Source organism: Manis javanica, chromosome 13 (genome assembly GCF_040802235.1).
Source record: "Manis javanica isolate MJ-LG chromosome 13, MJ_LKY, whole genome shotgun sequence".
In the NCBI taxonomy this organism is placed as follows: Eukaryota; Metazoa; Chordata; class Mammalia; order Pholidota; family Manidae; genus Manis; species Manis javanica.
Window position 1 is genome coordinate 76,591,291 of NC_133168.1, and position 23,677 is coordinate 76,614,967.

At 46.1% G+C, this 23,677-nt stretch overlaps 1 long non-coding RNA gene across 1 annotated transcript; it reads right to left on the bottom strand.

Annotated features, from left to right (window-relative positions):
• Positions 1-434: 434 nt before the first annotated feature.
• Positions 435-22,554, bottom strand: LOC108401768 (uncharacterized). Its single transcript, XR_001854263.3, has 5 exons — positions 22,257-22,554; positions 11,893-12,058; positions 10,102-10,241; positions 4,784-4,890; positions 435-1,118 (listed from the first exon to the last, which is right to left on the bottom strand). It is a non-coding gene; the product is annotated as an uncharacterized lncRNA (long non-coding RNA).
• Positions 22,555-23,677: the final 1,123 nt, after the last annotated feature.

The following is a 23,677-nucleotide window of genomic DNA, read 5'->3' on the forward strand; positions in this document are numbered from 1 at the left end:
AGGGAAAATGTCATCCAACCCACAGCCTGGAAAGGAGCTCTGAGCAGCTGGTGGAAGCTCAGTGGGCATTTTCCAACAGTCTAGAACAAACAGACTGTATCCTTACACATACTGGGAGCTGCCAGCCCTGTTCCACGAGGTGCCATGATCAGGTCCCACATAAACAGGCGGAGCCCGTGTGCCCCCATCCGCCTTCCCTCTTCCCGACTGGTGTCTGCCTCCCACCACGCCCTTCCACCCGGCCGCCTTGCTCTGCCAGCGTGGACTTGTCTCACTGTTCCAGCTACCCTTTGAATCCCTCTATTAGTTTTCACAAACAGAAATAGCCATTGGAGAAAACCACATTTGAAACATTTTAAGGAAATCACATTTTGTGTTGCTTTAAAGAATACAGAGTATTCAGATACCAAAATAACAAGAGTAAGAGATGGGTGTCTTTTGGCATCTCTTTAATGTATAAACGTATGATTGAATGTGAGTATTTACAGTAAGCATTTTCTGTGCAATTCTAATTGTACTGCGTGCTTAGCAAATGCACTTTTCAAAGGTAGTTCAAAGGCAAAGGTCCATCTGGCCCTGCCCAAATTATGTGTACACATATACCAGCAACTCCCAAATGAATAGAGTCGGCATTAAGAATGTTTTACAGGCAGGATTTAAATCAGCCTTGCTTGACCTGGATGACACTGGACACGGGAGATTCATTTAAAAGTGATGTGACTAAAACTCTCTTTTAAATGGGCTGCATTGTGCAGGCATCTTCAGGGCACCTAATTTTAAAATGGGAGCTTTGCCAGTGGGACTCCGGGACCTCAAGCGCACACTTCAGAAGGTATTTCCTTTTTTGGTTGCAAAGCAAGTGTCTGTTTGCTGGAGAGGGCTCGCGGGGGGCCTGGGCCTCCTGGGGTGCATGGCTGCCCAGAGGTGAACTGTGCTTGCGGCTGGAGCTGCCACCGCGAGGATGCCACAGTGGCTCGCAGGTGATCTGCATGCAGAGCTGGTGCGAGCCATCCCCAGGCGCAGGGGCACTGCGAGGCCCCTGTGTGTGCCTCCTGCTTTATTCCAGCAGGTCTCACTAAGGAAGAATGCTGTCCTTTCTGATTAAATCACGGCTGGGCCTGAAAGTGATGAAAGGAAAGAAGCCATGTACAAGGGGCATGTCGCTCAGCGGGTCCGGGTGTTTGGCCCGGAGGAGGCCTGAGGGGTGCAAGGCAAGGAACAGGGCTGGAATCTGGCTGGGTCACCCTGAATGCATATGACTGCGGGCCACTGAGTGACTCCTTTGAGCCTCAGCGTCACTGTCTATACACTGCAGATAAAATAGATGATCGGTGTGTAGATTTCATTATTTAATGTACAAACATTCACAACCCAGTGCCTGGCACAGGGGTGGCACTCAATAAGTGATCATTGTTACCATTGTCTGTTTAATTGGATTTATTTCTATTTTGCTTCCTTTTCTATTTCCCATTTCTGAGGTTGTGGGCATCCTCTCCCCGCAGGACAGCCCACCCGGCATGGTGGGGAGCCCTGACAGGAGTCAGTCAGGGGCTGGGGGCCTGCTCTGGGGTCAGGTGGGGCATGTGAAATTCCCCATACACTGGGTACAGTCGAGGCCTGCATCTAGAGCTCTTCTTGTTCTGAATGTCTGTATGAGTCCCAGAGTGTATGTACATTGCCATTTGAAAATTGTTTCCTCTGACTGAACATTTATTTAGTGCTGGATAATAAATGGGAAGTTAGTAAGTTGGACGCCAGCCACCCTGGTCTGCAGCGTTGAGAACCGTCCAGCTCTTCCTGCCAGAGGCCTTCCAGGGGCCTGTGCTGCAGCTCTGCCTGCAGAATTGGGTCCCTGAACACTGTGCCAACCTTTAGGTGACTCCCACCCCGGAGGGGGGTATCAGGGGCAGGAGCAGCCACCCCACACCCTAGGGAGACAACAGGGAGCAGCTGTCTTCCTGGACTCAGTTTTACAGTGTGGATGGTCTTTTTCAAAGTTCAAGAAATTTCCAAGTGAAACAAGGAAATGTCTTATGATTCTCCAGAGAACTTAAAAAAACACAAACAAAAATAGTGCATATGCTCCTCTCCCATCTTAATACCTCTGACAAGACAAAGGATGGCTTTTTCATGTGCAGAATTCAGGCAGCAAACATACTCTGTGATGGTGGTTTTGAAAGTCAGAAGAGTTAACCACCCCCCTGTGTACCTGTGGGGAGCTTTGAAATGAAGTCCAGGGCAGGGGTGTCCTCCATAGGGGTCCCTTAGGGTCACCCCGACACCGTGGTTGTCTGGATGCTGCTTGACATGGCACCTCACACGCTGGGGGCCGGCTGCCCAGCGAGAGGACAGTGATGGGGTGGCATCTTCTCCAAGAAGAACCCACCCACTTTGGGCTATAAACTCCCCTGCATGATCTCCCCTGGTGTCACCAGGATGCCGCCAGTCATAGGACCGTCCTGCTGTGCCTCAGCTCCACGTGGCTTCTTGTGTCACAAACCCTGCTTCCTGTTAATCCACTTTGGTCCTAGAGAACAGACTTCTCTGATTCTTGTCCTGGAAATAAGTTTGCACCTCTCCCCATTAGAAATCAAACTTAAGTAAAAATTTGAGCCATGAAGAGCACCTGATCTGGAATCGGACCTGGGCCTAAGTCTTCACCCTCCACTTGAAGCTGTGCAAGCTTGGGCAGGCTGCTAATCCTCTCTGGTTCTCAGTTCCCTCATTAGTTAAGGTGGACTAAGATAGCGACCGAGGTTTTCCTGGACCCCCATGAGACCCCAAGCATGGCAGTGGGTGTGCTGTGTCTCTCATAAGCTGTTAGTGTCTCAGGAATGCTCTGGGGTTGGGAGTCCCCTTTTGAACCCAAGTCAAGTTTACTCAACAGTTCAGACCCGTCTGGGACACCTGAGGGTGTCCCCTGCGGGTCTCCGGGTGCAAAGACCTCATAGCTCCCTGGAAGCAAACTCATCCTCAGGCAAAGTCGGAGGGAGACGAGGGAGGAGGAAGGGGATGGTGAACGTGGGCTTGTGAACAGTGTCACTGTCTGCTCGCCCACCTGCTGCCACACCCGGCTCCCGCGGCACATGTGGGAGGTGAGGCTGCGGCACAGCTCAGGAAGCAACTGACTCCTGAAACTGTGGGGTGCATGGAGAACAGGCAGCTTTACATGGACCCACCGAGAGGCCAAAGCACGAAGGGGAAGGGGGGCTTTTTCCGAGTGGCTCCCGCAGGGCACCAGCAGGCTGGCCTGCCCTGGTTGGCAGGAAGCCCCAGGAAGGCCACGAAGGAAAAGGGGCAACTGGTGATGTCCCCACTGGGGACCCAGAAGGACTCGCGGTGGAGGGAGGCAGGGGAGGGCTGGAGCAAGGCAGAATAAGTACCCATGACCTCTGATAGTGGTCCTGCTTGCAGAGCCTGCCTGGCCTGGCCTCAGGAAGCACGGCTAACAGGACAGCTGCTTGTTCATATCCAGTTCTCAAAATATGTCTCCCTTTGAAAGATGTACATGTGTGTTCTTGTTACTGATTGAAAATGCTCATCTTCCTGATAACACGCAGAATGTGGAAATAGCTTTTTCTTAATCTTCAGGACTGGGCAGGGGTGGCGTGGTCACACCGCCTCAGCTGGTACAGGCCCTTGGCTTGGAGCGGTCCACCAGCAAGTTCTTGAGCCTCTTCATTAGCAAGGAGGTGGGGGGACGTTTGGGGGCAGAGGATTCTTCTGTCTGAAAGCACTTGCACCCTGCTTGGGGAAATAGATTCTACACACCCAGAGGCAAAGAACATTTGCTTCGAAATCCAGAGGTGGTTGGCCCTGTGGAGGAGGCAGCCTTACAGGAGAGAGCAGCGTTCACCATCACAGACGCCCCCAGAGGAAATGTGACCTCCCCCAGCACTCACTGAGGCTCGGCCCGAGGCCCAGGACACCATTGGTGTTGCAATGAGCTTTAACGCATCTCCTTTACAAAGTATTGCCATTCGCCTGTTTCAGGACAAACGTGAGGGTTAGCTGCATATATGTGCCCAGCCAATGTCTATCTCTAATATTACTGGTTCCTTTTTACCCTTTCTCCTGCTCCCTTGGTGTATATTTAACACTCAACGGTATTGCAGAGCAGATGGATGAGCCACTTAGGAGCGTCTGCGTTCCCATTACACTTATGCCTCTTACTTAAGGATGCTAATTCTCCTAGAAGTTCCTCCTCTGGATCCTGAAGCTGATGCTGTTGGGCCTTCGGCTCACAGCTGTCTCATCATCCCAAAGGGTGCGAGAATATTCCGCGCAGAAGCAGTCCCTCCAGGCTGTCTCCATCTTACACCGTTTGCTTTCCATTCAATCAGGACTTCTCGGTGGATAGTTATTTACTGTCCAGATTCCCCTGCCCCCTCCCTTGCCAAGAATTCACCTCAAGTTATTAGTGCTGGGAATGAGGTGGGCTCTGTTTTGGGACATGGGAAGGGACTAGAAGCTTGGCTTCCCTGCATGGTGTCTTCCCCTTTTGCCTCTGTTCTTTCAGAACTGTGTTTAGGGGCATTGCCTGTGAGAGAGAGAGGACTGGTGCACAGAAGAGCCAGAATGCTCCTCCGGGGGACTTTCCCTAAATGGGACCCAGGTCCGGGTCCTGAACCTCAGGCCTGGCTCTGCACGTGTTCCTAAGAAGCTGTGCTTGGCTTCCTTGGGAAGCATCTCCCTTTCTTAATTGGTATATGGGGCTTTCCCCTCTTCTTGCTTGTATTGTGCAAAATAAGATATTTCCAAGAACTGTTTGCTGAGTTCTCACCACAGTACAAACTCCAAGGATCTCACACCCCAGATCACTCAGGCTTCCCACGGCTGCTCCTCAGTGGCTGTGACTGTCTCAGCCTCCTGTGCGCCTCCATGCCATGACTGCAGAAAGGAAAGGGAAAATGAGTTTGTTAGCGTGGAGCCCAGAGCCTGGTAGCCAGTGACATCCCTGTAATTGAAGTGCTTATGTGTCTAAACATTTCAGCATCTTCCACAAACCCACACGAAGTGCACAGAAGTGAATCTATCACACGGAGGTAGACACACCTGCTCAGGCAGGCCCTCATGTGCAACCTAGCAACTTTTCTTGGAACGTTGGAAGGATTTTCTCTCCTTGAGTTCCCATTAATTTAAAGCAAAACTAAAGTTCACTATGTCTCTTCTGCTGGTGACATTTTCCACTTCACACATTGTCAACCTCATTTAACACATTGGTACTCCGCTGCAGTCACCTCCGCGGGAAACCACGCACCCCTGCTTCGCCTTCCACCTCCCTGCTCCTTGCCCACCTCTTCTCCCGAAAGCCACTCCCTGTGAGGCCACAGAGTCCAGGTGTGTGGCCCGGGGTAGCTGCTTATTTGGCCTTGCCCCCCGTGGATGCCAGGGATGTCCAGATGGTCTTTATTTTTCTGGGTGTTTCTAGTGGACTCAGATGTTGGGAATAACTCTGATAGAATTAACAGTCTGCACCATGGAGGAATCCCGGGAAGGCAGCCGAGAAAGGATGTAAAACAAAGCAGAGAAGAAGAGGTTGTGATGAGCCACCGAGTGAAGGTTAGCTGAGAGTCCAGGGGCTGAATTAGGGCCAGCATTCTATCCTGTTGTGTAGGGATTTGATGTCAGCATTAAAAGTGAGTGTCTGAAGGTATCATGTAAAAATTCAGATTCCTGGCTTTTCTGGAAATACCAGTCTGTCTGTCAGCACAGCCCCATGTTTCCCTACAGAGATGAACACACTCCCTCCATGTGGCTGATTCCCAGTTGGCTGCCCTCCCCAGCAGAAATCCTTCACTCAGCTGTGGACCTGACCTGTCCTTCTTGGCATCTAAATATTGAGCTCCTGCCCCAAATTTGGTAATGCTGGAGGCCACCGTCTGCCTGCTTCCTGTGCACGGTGTCCAAAGGGAAAAGTTGCACATGGCATGCATATGGTTATGGTCCATATAGCTACATATTTGAAAGTTAGATGTGGTATTTGAATACTTCTCATCATGAATAATTCCCCAGCCAAATTTTCCTAAAGAAAACCAGCCTTAGAACAGAACCTAGATTTTCTTCCTAGAGTCAATGAACAGAATTCATTGCACTCAATACATGCACTGTGTGAACACCAGCCTTGAAGAGGATCTCCACTCTTCCCAAGACTCTACTAAATTCCTGTGGCCAAGAAGTTCTATATTCCTTAATGACTATTTCAAAGTTTCTTTACTCTTATGGAAACTAAAGGCTCAACAATGTCCCCCTTCTCAGAAGAGAACCCTGACTTTTTATAGTGTTTGGACTAGAATTCATCAACTTCCTGATACCAAACTAATACACCTTACTGACGCCTACCATCAGCCTACCGTCAGTCATGCCTTTGGCACTTAGAGGAGGTGTTGGTCTCCTAACAGATGCTTGCATTTCCACCTTCATTCTGGACTGCATCTCCCCCATCTCTCAGAAATGTCTCAGTATTGATGATCCTTTCTAGCTCTAAATTCCCCCTTTTTCTAGATCATTCCTATCATCATTTAAATACATTTGGACTTCTACTATCTTTATAGAAGAAATAAATCTCCTTTGATCTCACTTCTGTCTGTCAGTTTCTAAATTATCTCTTTTCCCTTCCATAACCAAATTCCTTAAAAGAAGTATAGGGTGTAATAACTAGCTGACTTTTTTAAGGTACTAAAACATGTAATGTATTCTATCCTATCCACCTATGAATATGTGAGCGCTACATTTGCAAAACTGAGGTTTTAGTTTTAATTGTGGCATAATACATTTAACACAAAACTTACCATTTTCATCATCACTAACTGTAGGGTTCAGCGTGGTGAGTATATTATTGTGCGATCGACCTTCAGAACAGTTTCACCTTGAAACACTGAAACTCCATCCTTACTAAACACTAACTCCCCATCCTCCTGTCCTCCAGCCCCTGGCACCCGTCATTCCAGTTTCTGTTCCTATGAATTCGATGCCTCCAAGTACTTCATGTAAGTGAAAGCATAAATTATTTGTCTTTCTTGGTGGCTAGGTTATTTCATTTAGCATAATGTCCTCAAGGTACACCCATATCATAGCATGTGTCAGGACTTCCTTCTTTTTTAAGGCTGAATAATACCCCTTTGTACATATACCGCATTTGTTTCTCTGCTCCTCTGTGTGCTTGGACCCCTTCCATCTTTTTGCCGTTGTGCACGGCGCCTCTATGAGCCTAGCACACAAACTCCCTTTAAGATCTGCCTTCCAGTTCTTTTGGGTATGTCCTTAGAGGCAGAATTGCTGGATTGTATAGTAACTCTATTTTTGATGTTTTGAAGAACTACCACTCTGCTTTCTTTACAGGCTGAACTGTTTCACATTCCGACCAACAGTGCACAGGAGTTCCAATGTCTCCATATCCTCGCTGACACAGTTTATTCATTTATTGGTTTGTCTGTTTATTTACTTATTTATGATGGCAGCCGTCCTAATGGGTGTGAGGTGGTCTCTGACCGTGGCTGGGATGTGCATTTCCCTAACCACTAGTGAGGTCGAGCATCCTTTCCTGTGCTTGGTGGTTATTTGTACGTCTTCACTGGGGAATGTCTATTTGAGTCCTCTGGCCCATTTGCAGCCCCCTCGGCAGCCTTGGCGTGGCTGACGCCTCCTCCCCTCCCACCGGCTCTCACCTGCTGCCCCCCAGCCCTCCTGCTGCGTCTTTTCAGTCCACATTTCTGGGTCCAGGTCTTCCACCATCTTCCGCATCTTGTGCTGCCTCCCGAGGTCTCCTCTTCTCCACACTCTACTCCTGCAGGAGATCTCATCCCCACTCAGGCTGTTGCTGTCTGCTGAGCACTGTTTATATTCTAACGGCCCTTCCATTTAGATTTCCAGATCAGCCAGCCTCTCTGAATTCCAGATGCTGTCTTGTCTAATTGCCCACTTGACATTTCCGCTTGCCTGACTTAAGGGCACCTCATCATGTTCAAAACCGAACCTGTGTTCTGCCCCCAGAAGTCACTCTTCCTCCTAGATTTCCTACCTCGGGAAAAGGCACCATTATCTATCTGGTCTTCAGAAACTTTAGGATTATGACATCTTTCTCTTCCTCCCTTCCTCTTGAGTCTTTAGAATTTCAACTCCTCAGTATATTAAATAACTCTTATATCTATTTTTATTTACTTCTATGCATCCTTATTGCCATCACACAAGTCTAACCCTTATGACTGCCTTCTAACTCAACTCCTGTATTTTCTCATTTATTTTATATACCACATGCAGAGCGACCTCTTTACATTGGATAGTCTCTGTCCGTCCCCTAAGGTCCTCCGTGGGCCTCCCTACGTCCTAAGAGTGACATCCAGTGATGCCTCCTCCCCCAAGGTGGGAGCGTAGGGGAGAGGCAAGAGGCGAGAGTGTGAGCTCTTGAGAGCCCCATCACGAGGGTTTGAGGAGTGGAAAGACCCAGAAAAGGGCCAGCAAGGTGGGAAGGGAAGGAAGCTGGAGCTGATGGCACACAGGAAGTGCCGGCTTGTCAGACGGTGCTGACAGTTGCCAAACAGCCAGACGGAAGACATTTGGAGTGAGTCGAGGAAAGAATGGGAGACAAGGAAGCAGAGAGCTCTTCTGAGTTTTGCTGTAAAACAGAATCAGATGGTGCCTTAAGTCTGTCAGGACTGTCGTGACAAAGAACCACAGATGGGGGGCATACGCAGCATTGGTTTTCTCCCAGTCTGGAGGCCGGAAGTCTGAGATCAGGTGTCAGCAGGGCTGGGATCCCCCAAGGCCTCTCTCCTCGGCTCACAGTCGGCCACCTTCTCACTGTGTCCTCACGTGGCCTTACCTCTGTGCGTGTCTGTGCACAAATTTCCTCTTTTTAATAAAAGGCACTAGTCACATGGGATTAGGGCCCACCCTATGACTTCATTTTAAGTTAATCACCTCCTTAAAGGCACTGTCTCCAGAGGAGCATTCCGAGGCCCCGTGAGTTGAGTTAGGGATGTTCAGGTAACACAGTTCAGCCCACAACAGACGGGAAGTGGAATCTAGGTGCATTTTGCCACCCCTAGGTCCCATCTACATAAAAATTGCAGAACTGACTTAGGTTTTCTTTTTTTTTTTTACCAAGTTACTCACTTCTGTTTTCCTAGTTATCCCTTTGCCATCTCCTGATTATATCAGTAAAGATGTTGATTCTGTCGGCAACACCTGTGGTATGTCAGGCTGGCATTCCCCTGCGGGGTCCTGCTTGCTAAAGTTCTTTGCAGTTTTCTTGGGCAGCACTCAGCAGTTTGTAGTCACTTACTTCTGCTTCTTTGATCAGGGTCTCTCTCCCTGCTGAACTGGGAAGTCAAGGGTTATAGGATCCCTGCCTGCTCTGCCCACCACTGTATCCTGAGGATTCAGCAAAGTGCCTGGCATGTGGTAGGTGAGAAATAAATATTTGTTCCATAAATTATTGACTGCAGGAAAAATCAACATGCTCCCTGGTAAACATTTACTTTAATTTTGCATACTTCTAAAGGTATATTCCAGGGCTTCAGTGACTCGTGCAAATAAATAGAAAAAGGCACATTTAGGGTAGAGATCAAGACCACCAATAACAAGAGTCTGATACAGAAGGCACCTTTGGTAACACTGAGCACTACAAATTATTAATTGCCCTGTAGCCCAGAGTCCTTAGGTTGAGCCATATGCCAGCTTCTTAACATTTTGTACATTTGAAAGGTGTTATATAAATTTCCCTCTTTTCTAACGTGTTCTGTAAATATACACTAAAGGACTTTAACAGCAAGAAAGCTGCATATTTGAAGTTACGTTCATGTTTAGTTTTGTAGAAATATTAACTCTACCAAGTGTTTGGAATGAGACCCAAATTCCTTACGAAGCTGCCACATGGAACACTTGCTGTGCTCTCCTTCCTACTCACTACTGCTGACCCACACTTGGGACTTTGAGCTTGCTGGACTTGCAGCTGAGGTGCTCCTCTCCCAGCTCTTAGATGGCCTCAGTTCTTCTGGTCACCTCTGCCAAGAAGCCTTCTTTGACTTACATTTGTAAAGGAGCAGCCTCTGTGCTACCCTTTGTATTGATGGCATCAATTGTCGAAATGTCCCTCCTCACCTGGCACGGTCTGTAAGTAGACGACTGGTCTCTTCATGCTCTTTCAACCCTCTGCTCCTTCTGCTGGACTGTGAGCTCCGTGAAGACAGGGCTGTTATCCTGTTGAATCATCAGCAGTTGGAAGAGTGCCTGGCACGAAGCTGTTGTATGGTAAATACTAGTTTGATGAATGAAAACATTTTTAGATGGGCGTTTAGTTCTATTACCAGAATTTAAGGTACTGGAGAATTAAAATTAATTTGAAGAAAATCAAAGACAAAGCAGGCTTCTGCTTTTAAGTTGAGCAGGTTTCAGGTGCATACAGACATTGTATGAGAGACCTAAGAGTACAGAATTAAAAGGTCTCCTGGTGGGGAGAGAAGCCCCGCTGTGTCTCACTGTGGTGCTCAGCAGTATGCTGGGTGGACCTGAGGCCACAGGATGAACATGACATGCGTATGGGCTGAACTGTCCCCCACATTCATATGCTGAAGCTCTAACCCAGTGTGACAGTCTGGAGATGAGGCCTTTGGGACGTCGTCAGGTCTGGCTGAGGTCATGAGGGTGGGGCCCCATGATGGGATTAGTGCCCTTACAAGGAGAGACATCAGAGAGCTTGTCTCTCTCTACCATGTGAAGACACAGGGAGAAGTTGGCCATCTACAAGCCAGAAAGAACCCTCGCCCGGACCTGAGCATAATGGCATCTCAATCTTGGGCTTGCAGCCTCCAGAACTGTAAGAAATACATTTCTGTTGTTTAAGCTGCCCAGTCTATGATACTCTGTTACAACAGCCCAAACTGACTAATGCAATATATTTTCTGAAAGTGGTAATTTTACACTCTGGTAATTTATTCAAGACAAGAAAGTGCTTGCACACCAACTCTGCCAGGGCTTTGTGTGGCTCAGTCTCTGCTTGGTCAATCAAAAACGTTAAATCAAGGCCAAAAAAAAAACAATGAAAAAAAATAGTAGTGGTATCTTTTTCCTGTCTCCCAAGGAAACAGCTGAAAGAGAATGCAAACTATTTCACCATAAAGATCCTGATGCTCCATGTGGGTGGGGGCTGTGCCCCTAAGTGCACATGTTGGCTGTTCCCCACTCCCTGAAACCTAAGCTGTCCTGCTCTCGCCAAACCGAGTTAGAATTTGACTTGTAGATCCCAGCAACTCCCCACTTTTCCTAACTTCTCTAGCAGTGAGGTGCTCCACTGGAGGGATCGGGTTTTGCTCTTTGTTCTTGGATGAGCCTGAATAAGAGATCTTTTAGGCAGCAGCATCTGCCAGCTTCTAGGGCTTTCCCTCCATGAATGGTTCTGGTGGTAAGCTCCAAATACTATTCAAAAGACTGCTTATTCCTGGCTGATGTCTTGGCATGTCCTGTGACCTTTTCAAGCTTGCAGTGGAAGCCAAGTTGTCGGAGCAGCTTCAGAACTGGCTGATGTCCAGTCTTACAGCAGCTGCCAAGCCCTGGAGGGACCCGGGAGGCAGATCTATCAGGGCCTTAAGTGAGTCCAGTGTGTTTGCCACCACTGCCCCTTTGCCTTCCAGAAAGACAAGCACATGGGTGTCCGCAGAAGCTGGGGTAAAGAATAAGATTTGGTCTGCAGCACTGCAGCCTGTTAAGTGGACTTACATATGATCACGCTCTTCAGATACTGCGCATGAAACACTGAGTCCTGATTGAAATACCCTTCAGATTGTAAAACTGATCTCTTCATGCCCTCCACCACATTCATTATTTGTGGTTGGCATTACTAGTTTCCTACAATGATTCCAATTCTATTTCCCTTTCCAGAAACAGGACGCTTACCTGTCTCAGCCCTTCGGCAGCTGAGTGCGAAGAACCAGCGTGGGATCTGCCATGTTCTCTCCCTGACCATCCCGGCCTGTGCTGAATCTTGTGTTGCAATGGCAGTGCCACAGACTGGAGAAAGCTGCAATTATGCTGAGCCACCTGAGTCAGGATACGCTGGGCTCTGTGTGAATTTGTTTTGTTAGGCCACTGAAACGTGGTGCATTTGCTCTAAGGCATAACAGACTGTTCTGATCAATAGGATCCTCCCAACTTCTGGAGGTGTTGCTGAGAATCAACATGCCTTGGACCCAGCCACGTCTGTACTTTTCCATCACTCCCCCAGTGATCTTGTGCTCATAGTCAAAACACACTCTTGGGCAGGTGAGGAAAACAAAGTACAGACTCCAACTTGGCTTCAGAACACCAAACCCAGGAAACCATGTGGAAAATATTACCCAGGTATTACTGGGAACTATGCAGCCAATATTTTCTCATTATCAGCTCAGATACACACAACATAGACTAAAAAAAGGAATTTAAAGTAATTCCAATATTTACCTTCATTTATCAAGGAAATATCAGTGGGGAGGCGCAGGCAGAGGGCATGTCCCCAGTGTAAAGACAGAACTCTTAACTTCTTTCTCCCTGTTTCTGCTGCTATCCATCCTTCACATGGAGGGCAGCTGGTCCATGAAGCTCTTGTCTGTCTTTGCTTTTTACCCTCAACCCCTCAAAATTCTACACCATCGGATGCTTGCCAACCAATTTCTTCTTCACTCAGATGGACAGGTCCTCTTCTCCTCTGCCCTCCTGTTGTGTTTCTTAGAGGAGGAAAGAGGCTATGTATACTCAAGTGCATTAATAATGTCTGTCTCTGTTGTATATAAAGACAAGTATTAAATTACTATGCAAAATTAGCATGAATTTATTAGCTGGAATAGGAAAAGTCAAACTTGGGGCAGCCCACAGTAGTTTAGAATTTGGGCCCCAGGGTCACACTGGAAGTGTGACTCAGGCAGCAAATTAACCCTTCTGAATGTTCGTAAAAGCACTTGTGAAGTGAAATTAGTAGCACTACCTTCCCCACAGGATTATTGAGAGTTTTAATGAGATAGATAATCCATATAAAGTGTTTAGAACAGTATTTGACCATAGTAAGAGCTCCATAAATATTAACTCCCTTTCCCCTCTCCCCCCTCCTTCTTCTCTGGAACCTGGCCCATCTCATTTTATTCACCTCTGTTACCTGGGAGGCACTGGATTATATTAATTCACTCCACCTTTATAGTGACTTTGAACTAGGGCTGATAGTACTCAGGTAAGGAACACTTACCAGCAGATTAGGAGACAGGGGAAGAAGAAAGATGAAGGAGAAAAGAGAAATGAAACGCTCTGGGGATCTGTTTGCCCCATTTCAATTTTTCTTTGAGCAGTTTCCTCGAGAATTACAATTAACAACACTTTCTGTATTTCCAGGCCAGTTTTGGAATCCAATTAGGAGGCCTGTGTTTCTCTAAGGATTAACATGAAACCATTATTCTGGCGAAGTGAGATATAGACCAGCTACTTGATGATATAAGTGGCCTGCTGCTAGGCTATACTGCTTCCACACCTGTAGGTCAACTGTCCCACTGAATCTGGGATGAGAATTTCCAACATTCTTCCTCTCGCAGGAGATGACTAGCACATGAGTTGGCTCCAGCTGCCAAGACAAAATACCACCGAATAAATGGCTTACACAACAGAAGTTCATATTCTTACGTTTCTGGAGGCTGGAAGTCTAAGACCAAGGTACTGGAAGAGTTGGTTTCCTCTGAGGTCCCCCCCCTTGGCTTGCAGATGACCACCCAGCACTGTCTGTTCGCATGGTCATCCCTCCGTGTGCAAGTGTCTGCTGTATTCCTCTCTCTGCATCTTCTCCTCCTCCTCTAACCCAGTCATGTTGGATTAGGGCCCCCCTAGGGGCCTCACATAAGCTTAATCACCAGTCTCTGAAAATGGTCACATTCTGAGGAACTGGGGGTTATGACTTTAACATATGAATTCTGGGGAACACCATTTAGTCCATAACAGCCATCAGGTACAAACATGCTTTGTTAGATTATTGATATGTGAACATTTTTGATGTGAAAGAAAATCCATTGTTTTAATGCAAAAGGCTCTATAGTAAAGTTTGATAACACCAATGTGAACTCAAGTCACACCCCAGGGAATTGGAAACCCTTGTCCATGTGTGCTATTTTAGGAAGCTGCTGCAAGTGAGGCCTTTTAATATTCATTTTGGTTATAATTTAATGATGAGCAGTGGTGTATTATGTGGATAAAATAAAGGTGCCTGTGGCCAGGATCCTCACCTGAACCTGAACTTCTTGATGATGTAACTGGCCTGCTGCTAGGCTACTGCTTCCACACCTGCGGGCAATGAGCTTTTATTGACTGAGTCACTGTATAAAGAGCTCTGCCCAGTGCTCTGGGCTGAAGCAGAGACGAAGGAGAATCATAGAACTACAGACTGTTAGATGCAGATGTAATTCTAGTGCTTGACCTATCGCCATGAGAACAAGCTGGGTAATAAGGGCTTTCACCCCAAGAACATTCCATTGTCATTCTTTGGTCTCACTGAATCCACAGTGAACTTGCCCAGGGCTGAAACCCATTAGCAGGACAATTACTAGTTCATTAAGTCAGCCCAGGAGGTCGAACTTGGGATGACATTTTTTTCTGAGTTGATTGTTTTAAGCATTTGTTTTACCTGAGAGTGTTAAGCCCTGCGCAAGTTCACTATGGATTCAGTGAGACTTGAGAAATGACAACGGAATGTTATTGGAGTAAAAGGGTTTATACCTGGCTTCATTCTCACGGTGGGAGGTTGAGCACTAGAATCACGTTTGCATCCAGCTGTCTGCAGATCTGCAATCCATCTCCATCTCTGCTTCGGCCCAGAGCCCTGAGCAGAGCTCTTTATATAGTGACTCAGTCAGTAATAGCTCTTTGCCTCCGGGTGTGGAAGCAGTAACCTAGGAGTAGGTCAATTACATCATCAAGTTGTTTAGGGTCAGGTGAGGATCCTGGCCATAGGAACTTCCATTTTCCCCACAGCATGACTTGAGGGAAACTAACAATGCTTAAAGGAGAAAAAACACCATTCTCTAAACCCAGTTTAAAGAAGAGGAACTAGCCCAGTGTTTAAGGAGGAGATACTTAAGTCTACAGCACATTCTAAGGCCATAGTATAAAAGTACTTTGGCCTCAATATGTTGAAGGATTGTTTGACACCATCTCTGTAAGAGCCAATTGGATATAAAAAAAAAAGTACTCAAGCTATTTTATTCCTATCCAGGACTATTTCACAGTGGTATCAGTTATTTTGAGTTGAATATTTTCAGCTTCTACATTCCTCTTTGAAAACAAAACTGGAACCCCAGGAGCTCAAATTGTTATGAAAAGCAGAGTGTCCCAAGGTTGAATATGAATACAGTTTCTTGGATTCCTTAGCATGTTTGGCCAGAATGAAGGCTAAGGTGTGGATAATAAGGTGTGCCCTATCTGATACTCTCACTTTATTACCCGTCTTTAAATCTCAGAGTCCAGCCTGCTCTGGTACCATGATGGAAGTGGCCGGGATGAAGCATGGATATGAGCACGTGCTCTGCTTCTCATGGGTGAAGTGGGAGTTTGAGGGGCAAGTCCAGCCCTCCTTTGAAGTAGCAGCCAAAGCTGAGGTCAGAGGTGACTGTGTGTCTTTGATTCTTCTTGGACCCGGGAATGGATAGTTTGAACCCCTGGCTCCTTAAGATGATGATTTCTCCAGGCAAAATCCTTGTAATTGTTTAGTACCCTTGAAAGTCATCTTTGGTTCTGGTGGACAGAGTCTTTCCTTTTAAAAACAGGTTAGCCCAACTGGGGGGATTTCAAAGTTATTTAAAATATTCATTTAAAAAGCTTTTTGAAAGCTTTTTAGTAATGATTTTATCATCATTAAGCTTCTCAGTAATTTTATAATAAATAGCTTTTCCAGTAATTTTACAATAAATAGCTTTTTTAGAAGAACAGCATATTTCCTTATTTTCCTTAGTTTTAAGGACTCTAAAAATAATATTCAAATTCAATGAACCTTCATAAGATTAATCCTAATTGGCATCCCCCCGTTTCTATGATGCTTTGGATCTGATCCCCTCCTTTTTTCCACTTGGTACCTGATGGACCTCCCTCTGCCTGCAGCTTCCGCTGTTACCTGTGCATAGGAATCATATATCTTTTCTCCTTAGTTCTCATTTCCTCCACCTCATTCAATCGAATCCTCGCAATATTGGTTTACTTCAACTACATGATATGTCTCCAAAGCATAATCAATAGAGGAGGGCTGAGAGTTCCCCCAGATGGGGTGTGAGGCATCATTTAGCTCTCGAGTTCCTATGACCTATTGTTTCATCTCCATAATATACTTCTCTATTTTATCCCACAAGGACAATATCATTCTTTCATCTGCTCTTTTATCAAGGAAGCTTCAATGTTTTTTGACTATTTCTGGGTTTCTCTGTCTCTTATGTGCTGCCAAATGCCACCAGGATTTTGTCTGTAGCATACTTCTTTGTTTTCCTTAGTTTTACTGCAACGAAAGCTTTACACCATTTCCAAAATAAGTAAGTCTCCAATATCTGAGCAGGCAAAGCATTTGGCAAGTCCCAATATTTACGAGAGTCTGTGAAGTGCGTCCTAAATTTTTCCTTGTTTCTCTTTTACCAATACCAGGTGAGCGATTCTTTCTGCTATCTTTTCATCACGTGTCTCCTTCTTGGGCCCTCTGGGGCATGTGGCCAGACGTTAGGGATGTAGTCATTCTGAATGAGAGCCTGTGGATTGTCAGCGTTTCCCTGGGAGGGACTGTATTCTTTCCACAATCCAAACAACCAAGTCAGAATAAAATCTGCTTGATTTTTCTGGCCTATAAACAGCATGCCTTCTTTGGTTCACTTCCTGACACCTCCCTCCGCTGTCTGGGTTTTTGCAAACATCCTTACTGGCTTCAGGAAGGGTGGGATGCAATTGTTTAGTTGTTCAGGGAGTTCTGAAGCTTCCCTCACCAGCCAGCAGTTCCTTAAGGAAACAGGCCCAGAACAGGCACTCCAGGGAGTAAGGCAAGGAGGATAATGAGAGGGAAGCAAAGGGAAATCTTGCCCCAAAGTGCAGATCCAGAAAGATCTGGCAAAGGCAGATGCGTGGCGTGTCTAACAGGTGTGTTCATGCACAGCCAGGAAGAGCAGGGAACCACCACACTCCAAACAGCCTGGGATTGACTCTGTTTGTCCCTGGCTGGCTCAGCTAGTGACACTATAAAGCCACCTTCCCAGCCTGCCACAGGCATGTCATTTCAAGGGAGAAAGGGACAAGTCTTATTAAAGGGTGTGGCAGACCCTTGGTGTAGAGCTTTCGGTATGGCCTTGTGGGTGGTGAGACCTGGGCTGATCTGAGAGCACATCATAGCATGTGCATAACCTGCGGACAGAAAGAGGCTCTCTCTGCTTCTTTCCTTTCTCTTTCAAATAGAAGAACAAGAAAGGAAGACGAAAGGGATTGCATTTCTGCTCTTTGTCCTTCTTCTGACAAGAACAGCTGTGACATTATGAACGACAAAGAGAAACAATTTACAGAGGCACTGGGCCAGATTATCAAAACTGAGTCCCTAATTTACACATGGAAAATACGTGACTTCGGAAACAATTCTTGGAGCAAATACAGATGTGCGTATGGTAGCTGGGTATCTGTGTGCAACCATTTCTGCGGTGTTTAACTCTGCCATTGCACAAATGCCCCCATGTGGAAGCCCTCTGGACACATGCAGTTATTAGCCAGGTATGGTTTCCAGACAGCTGATGTTTCAATTTTAAAACTTTCTTTACTGATAGTAAATTTGCAAACCACAAAGGAGATTATAAAGCCATAAATATGTTCTCTTCTACTTTTCCAAAGTTGTAGTATAATCTGGTAGTATGGTTTTAATATGGTATATATACCCTTTGCTGCATATACGCAATATTTGGCAAAGCTTATTCAATGTACTTCTATGAGTTTATAGTGAGAGTGCTTTTAACAGTCCTGAATCCTACAGATCTAAAAAGCAGCATAGAAAATAGCCCAGAATGGTTAACGATGGTATAAGTAGATTCTGGGTGTTCTTTTTCAGTCTGTAAGCTATTCTGCAGTAGGTGCCACTGTTTATCAACTTAGGTTCTGGTCCAGCGGTTCCTGTGACTCACACTGTAACCTCAGGGAAGTCTTGGTTTTTCTGCTACTTGTATCTGAGGGTGACATTCTTCAAGTGGAAATTGTCAGGTTACTGGTGTCAGACAATTCTCCCAGGGGCCTAGCAAGCTCCAAACCTAATTTATAAGCTAGGTACCTTTGCCAAGGTAAATTCTGGTTCCTCCAGACTAGGAACTAGTCCGTCTAAGGACGGAAGCTGAACAGTATAGCATTTACCGGCTCATGTTTCAGTGCTGGTCACCTTAGTCTCCTCCAGAGGAACTGACCATCAGTTGGGGTTTTCTGTGTGTGAAAACGACATTATGCTGGTCCTTGTCCGTTGCTCATGAGCCAGAGTCTAGGGTGAACTTGGCTAGATATCCAAACCATTACTTGGCAGACCAAGATATAGGTAAGTTCCCTGAGCCTTGGGGTTAGTTAGAGGCTCCAGACAGCACCAGGGAAGCATCACTCATGAAATCTTGGCTAGTCCTTGGTGATGAGTAGGGTGAAAGAGAGCAGCCTCTGGGCCCAGTGAAGTTCTGTTTACTAGCAGGTGCCTAGCAGGGACCTCAGGGCCCTCCAGAATTCAGGTGGTGGGGGAACAATATCACAGAAACAAGTGGAATCTCTTGAGTAAGTATACAGTCCAGGATCACATTTGGATCCTGATTCTAATAAAATGTTAAAAAAAAAAACCTGACACTTATGACAGAATTGGAAATTTGAACACTGATTATGTTAATATTTAATAAATAGTGAAGAAGATACTTTGCAATATAAAATTAATAAGGACTTATTAAGTGTGTAATAATGGTGGTCACATTAGAAGGGAAAATGCTTATGCTTTTGGGATTCATACTTGCACCAGTTATCTATAATTCAGACAACCCCAAAATATCAGTAGCATACCACAAGAAGAGTTCATTGCTCATAAGCCCGGGACACTTGGCTGGGGTTCTGCTGCTCTCGGCTGGGCCTGGCTGAGCAAATCTTTTTATTTCTGTTTGAACTGCTTGCACAGGTGTCAGCTGGCTGTCAGCTAACAAAGGATGACCTTGGAGGGACAGCCATGGTGGTCACACATCTTTGCACGGTGGGCTAGCTCAAACACGTCTCATGGTGACTGTGGAGCACAAGAGTAGGAGTGACCAGGGTCGCTCACATTGAAAACTGCACAAGGGATTTCCAAGCAAGTCTGTGCTTCTGTCACATTTACTACCATTCCACTGGCCAAGGCAAGTCACATGGTGAGCCCTCTGCCATCGTGGAAGAGCGCTAGGAAGGGGTGTGGACACGGGAAGAAAGGGTGCCATGTTGTGGTGCCACAGTGCTGCCTTAGGGAGGGCAGGAGGGGTTCGAGATGAAGTAAGACAATCCATGAGTTGGTCACTGGTAAAGCTGGGCAAGAATACATGAGATTCATTATGCTCTTCCATCTACTTCTGTATGTGTTTGCAATTTTCCATAATGGGAGGGTAAATTTAAAAGGCTTCAGTTCCTCCAGTTGGGAAGACAAGAGTTCCTCCAATTGAGAATTTTGGTGTGGACACTGTTCTCCAGTGTACTTTTTTTTGTTCTTACTAGGCTAAACCAGATCATGATGTCATGATTCTTGCATATGGGGAGCTGGGCCGTGGGTGGGGAGCAGTGGAGGGAGGCGGCAGATTCCTGAACATACTGGTATCCCTGTTGCCTCTGTGTATGTCATCACAGCCCTGCCCTCATTTCCAAGTTTCAGTATAAGAATTCTTTCTACTCATGCCTGCCTACTTTTCTTATGAGCATAGGACAGAAAAACTGTGTCCTTTATGGGTCATATACTATGTGATTAAACACTAATACATGTTAATTGTTTGAGCATATGACAATTTCAACCTATTAGTTTGAAACTTTTCTTTGCCTTCCTTTCCTTCTTTCTCTCTCTTTTTTGTCTTATCATCCTTTCATGCACTTATTTAAAGAATATTTATTACATTCTACTAAGGTCAGGGACTGTGCTAAGTGTTGGTGAGAAAAGGGTGAGCAGAAAAACAGATCTGCTCTAATTGAGTCAACAATTGATTATTTCAAGCTCACATTTATAATCCGGGCAAAAACTCTACTGTGGCTTTGATCCATTAGAATACTATTTAATGATATGTAAATGGATTTTTCTCCCCCTTGTAACAACAGGTATTCATTACAAAATCTTCTGAAACTAAACAACCACCTTCTGCAAATACAATTTTCCATTATTCCGTGCTTGCAAACATTTTATGATTCAAGTAATAAATCAAAACTTTTTCTGAAAATAATTTTTATAGTCCAGTCTCTGAAAATTGCACCTTTGGACCACATTGAATTCATATACAGTGAGGTGCACTCAAAACCCAAAAGATGTGGGGCTGGTAATGTTCATTATTCTGAGAGCACATGAAAATGACTAACTATATTGCTTCATTAATGCAATTTCAGTCTGAATTGGTTTTACTTTTTCTCATTTGTTTTGCCTAGAAAAATCTTATTTTGTGGCATTTTTCTCTTTTCAGTATGGTGCATTCATAAGTAGAGCTGTCATGTAGCAAAGGCTATGCCAGAAGCCAACACTCTACCTGTATACTCAGGTTTGCCCTCTTAATTCACTGCTAAACTTACTCTTTCAAGTGTCCTTCTGGACTCTGGGAAACTTGAAAGAACAAGTCTGGCATAGACACACCAGAACCAGAAGAGAAGATGTTCATTCATCTTTGAAATGTAGCCAGGTCCCTGCTAATTCCAAAAGGCATCCCATTACAATAAAAGCCCTCTTTCGACAAACAAAGGTGAGCTTCTAATTGGCTTCGCACCATGATCCATGTGTAACTGCCAGCAGCCGCCGGGAAGATCGACAGCACCTACTGTGGTTTTACTTGACTGGGGAAAACTAGCCCACTGAAAACTCCAGGTAACGGACAGTCGCTTTGCAATTTTTGTTTTAAGTTAAGTTTTATTTCTGGTGGTCTGTGAAGAACTCAGTGTTTACGATCACCTTAGGAGCAGACCCTATTTTGTACCATGGCTATTGTCAAGAAGAGAGAAAGTTCAGGCTGGAGCCTGTGTGCCCTCCAGCTGGTTTCTTCCACAGAGAAAAAAACCCCACAAAACAAATGTTGAATGCTAGTGAGGGTGTGCTATGCATATGCATTAACAGTGTAAGGGCAGCTCTGTCTTCCGCTCCAGGCACTGTGGGTGAGCTTGTTAACCCTTCACCTCTGCACAGGGGGATTGGCAAGGTGACGCTGCCTGTGTCCTTTGGAATCTGCAGCTATTTGTGGTACCAATGTGCTCATGATGGGCCCAGATGGTGATAAGGGATTTCAGTCATGAGCATTTTGAGCAGTATTCATATGCCAGATTGCATGGTAAAGAGAAACATTTTAGTTTTTCTAGTTAAGGGAATGGCTGTGGATGGTGGAGGCCTAGATTTCCATCTGGGCTTTGCAACTTCCTAGTTAGGGAACTAGGTTGTCAGGTCAGGCCCAGGCTGAGCTCCTTCTGGCCAGAAGGGTTTGTAGGGATATTGGCCTGATATTGGCCTGGGTAATGCAGAATTGCGTTGTTACTGTAAGATATTGGAAGTGACCTGCTGCCTCCTAGCCTGTCCTCATGTACCTGCTGTCTGTGTGCCTCTAGGGCTGGGGGAGGCCATCGAGTGGAACTCACCTCCCTACCTCCTCCCCTGGCCACCAATGGAAGGCCAGTGGTGCTAAATGGCAACACAGCTCTGCACCAAACAGCAGGAGGGGCTTGCCACCGTGGCCAGCATTGGTCTGACCATGACCACTGAGCCTCAGCATCTGCATCTGCAGGACAAGAAAGGCTTTGTATATTCCTTAGCTCGCAGGGATGTTTGAAGATTGGGTAAATACTACTAGGTGGAGCATAACGTTGTGAAAAAGAGGAAGTTTTTAAAACATTGTTAATGAGGATGAGAAGGATGAAGTGGAGGAGAATGAGGGTGACATCTTTCCAAAGTCAGGCATCCTGGGGACAGGGCCCCACAGAGGTGAATTAAATGTCCCCAGGCATCCAAACATCTCTTACTTGTTTTTCAGCGATTTGGATCTTTATCTGTTGAGGGTTAGCTCCCACATCTATGTTTCTTTAAAACTGACCTTTTCTAAGGTTTCCAGCGACCTCCTGATGAACTCTTCTCCCATCCAACTGCAGCAGGCTGCGGGCATAGCGGTTTGCGTCCCATTTCCGCAGCCCTCTCTGCGCTGAGCCTTCCCTCCGCTTCTCTCTTTCGGTATACTTTTGAAATTTAATCTCCAGTAGCTTTAACAGGGTGTTTATTCTTGAGACTGAAACTCCATCTGAATGTGCGGGTAAATGTGTTCCCTGAGCCTATTGAAAACTGGCCAGTGGATAACTGCCGCCCTCTCTCCAGGCGATGCCTACTGATTGGAGTCCTGCGCCAGCTTAGAACAGGGCTCTGCGATCTGCGGCCTGCAGGCTAACTGACCCACTGCCTGTTTTGTAAATAAAGTTTATCAGAGCACAAACAGGCAACCATTCGTTTACATATTTGGGATAGCTGCCTTGTCTTACAACAATAGAGCCCAGTAGTTGCAACAGAGACCTTAGGGCCCAGAAAACCAAAAATATTTACTATCTGGGCCTTTACAGATAAAGTTTACCGACTCCTGGTTTAACAAGTGGAAAGGGTGGACTCTCAGTCACAGCTCCAGGGGTCTGGGATTTCTATTATTCAGCCTGCAGTGTGGGAAGGCCTCTTTTGGGAAATAAGAACTTTTTTCCTTAACCTCCCAAATTTTCAGGTTAGGGGGTGGAATTATTGTCCATTTATTTCCATGATGAAGAAGAAGCACGCACAGAACAGTATTTCATCAGATTTATATCAGTGTTTTCTCAGAAGCTTCTGTGGTACCCAGTTTTCAGTTAGACTTGCTGAACCTGCTAAGCCATGAGGGCAGGTTAACAAAAGCCACTTTAAGGATCATGTCACTGGCTACCATGTCCAGCTGTCCTTGGAACCAAATGATGCAGCTGTGTGCAAGTGAAAGAAGAGAAACACAGTTAGACACGGAGGCACAGTAACAGGCAGAGAGGTTCACGAGCTTGCATACGGAGACTGAGCAAAAATAACAAAGACTCAAAAGAGAGCAAGTTTAAATGTAGAGAGAAACCTGTTGAAACGTGATAATAAATCTCAAAGTCTTTCATGTAATAATTTCTTGGGGTCCCTTGGACCCTATAAAATATTAGGATGCAAAGGAGGGTGGCCTAGGAGGTGACGAGCTGGGAGGAGGAAGGCTGAAGGAGAAACGCGGCGGGGAGACAGAACGCATGGCCGGACGGGCAGGGAGGGAGGCCTGAGTGAGGAGGGAACGACCAGTGGATGCTGCTATCCAGTCCCCTCTGGTTCTGAGAAACGTCCTGGGTGGAGAGACAGTCAGTGGGACCGGAGGCCCCAGCCGCCGCCGCGCCCGGTCTACGGAGCCGTGGCGTCCGAGGAGCTGTCGGAAGAGCCAGCAAAGAATCACTGGCTCCTGGAAGGTGCCTATGAAATCAG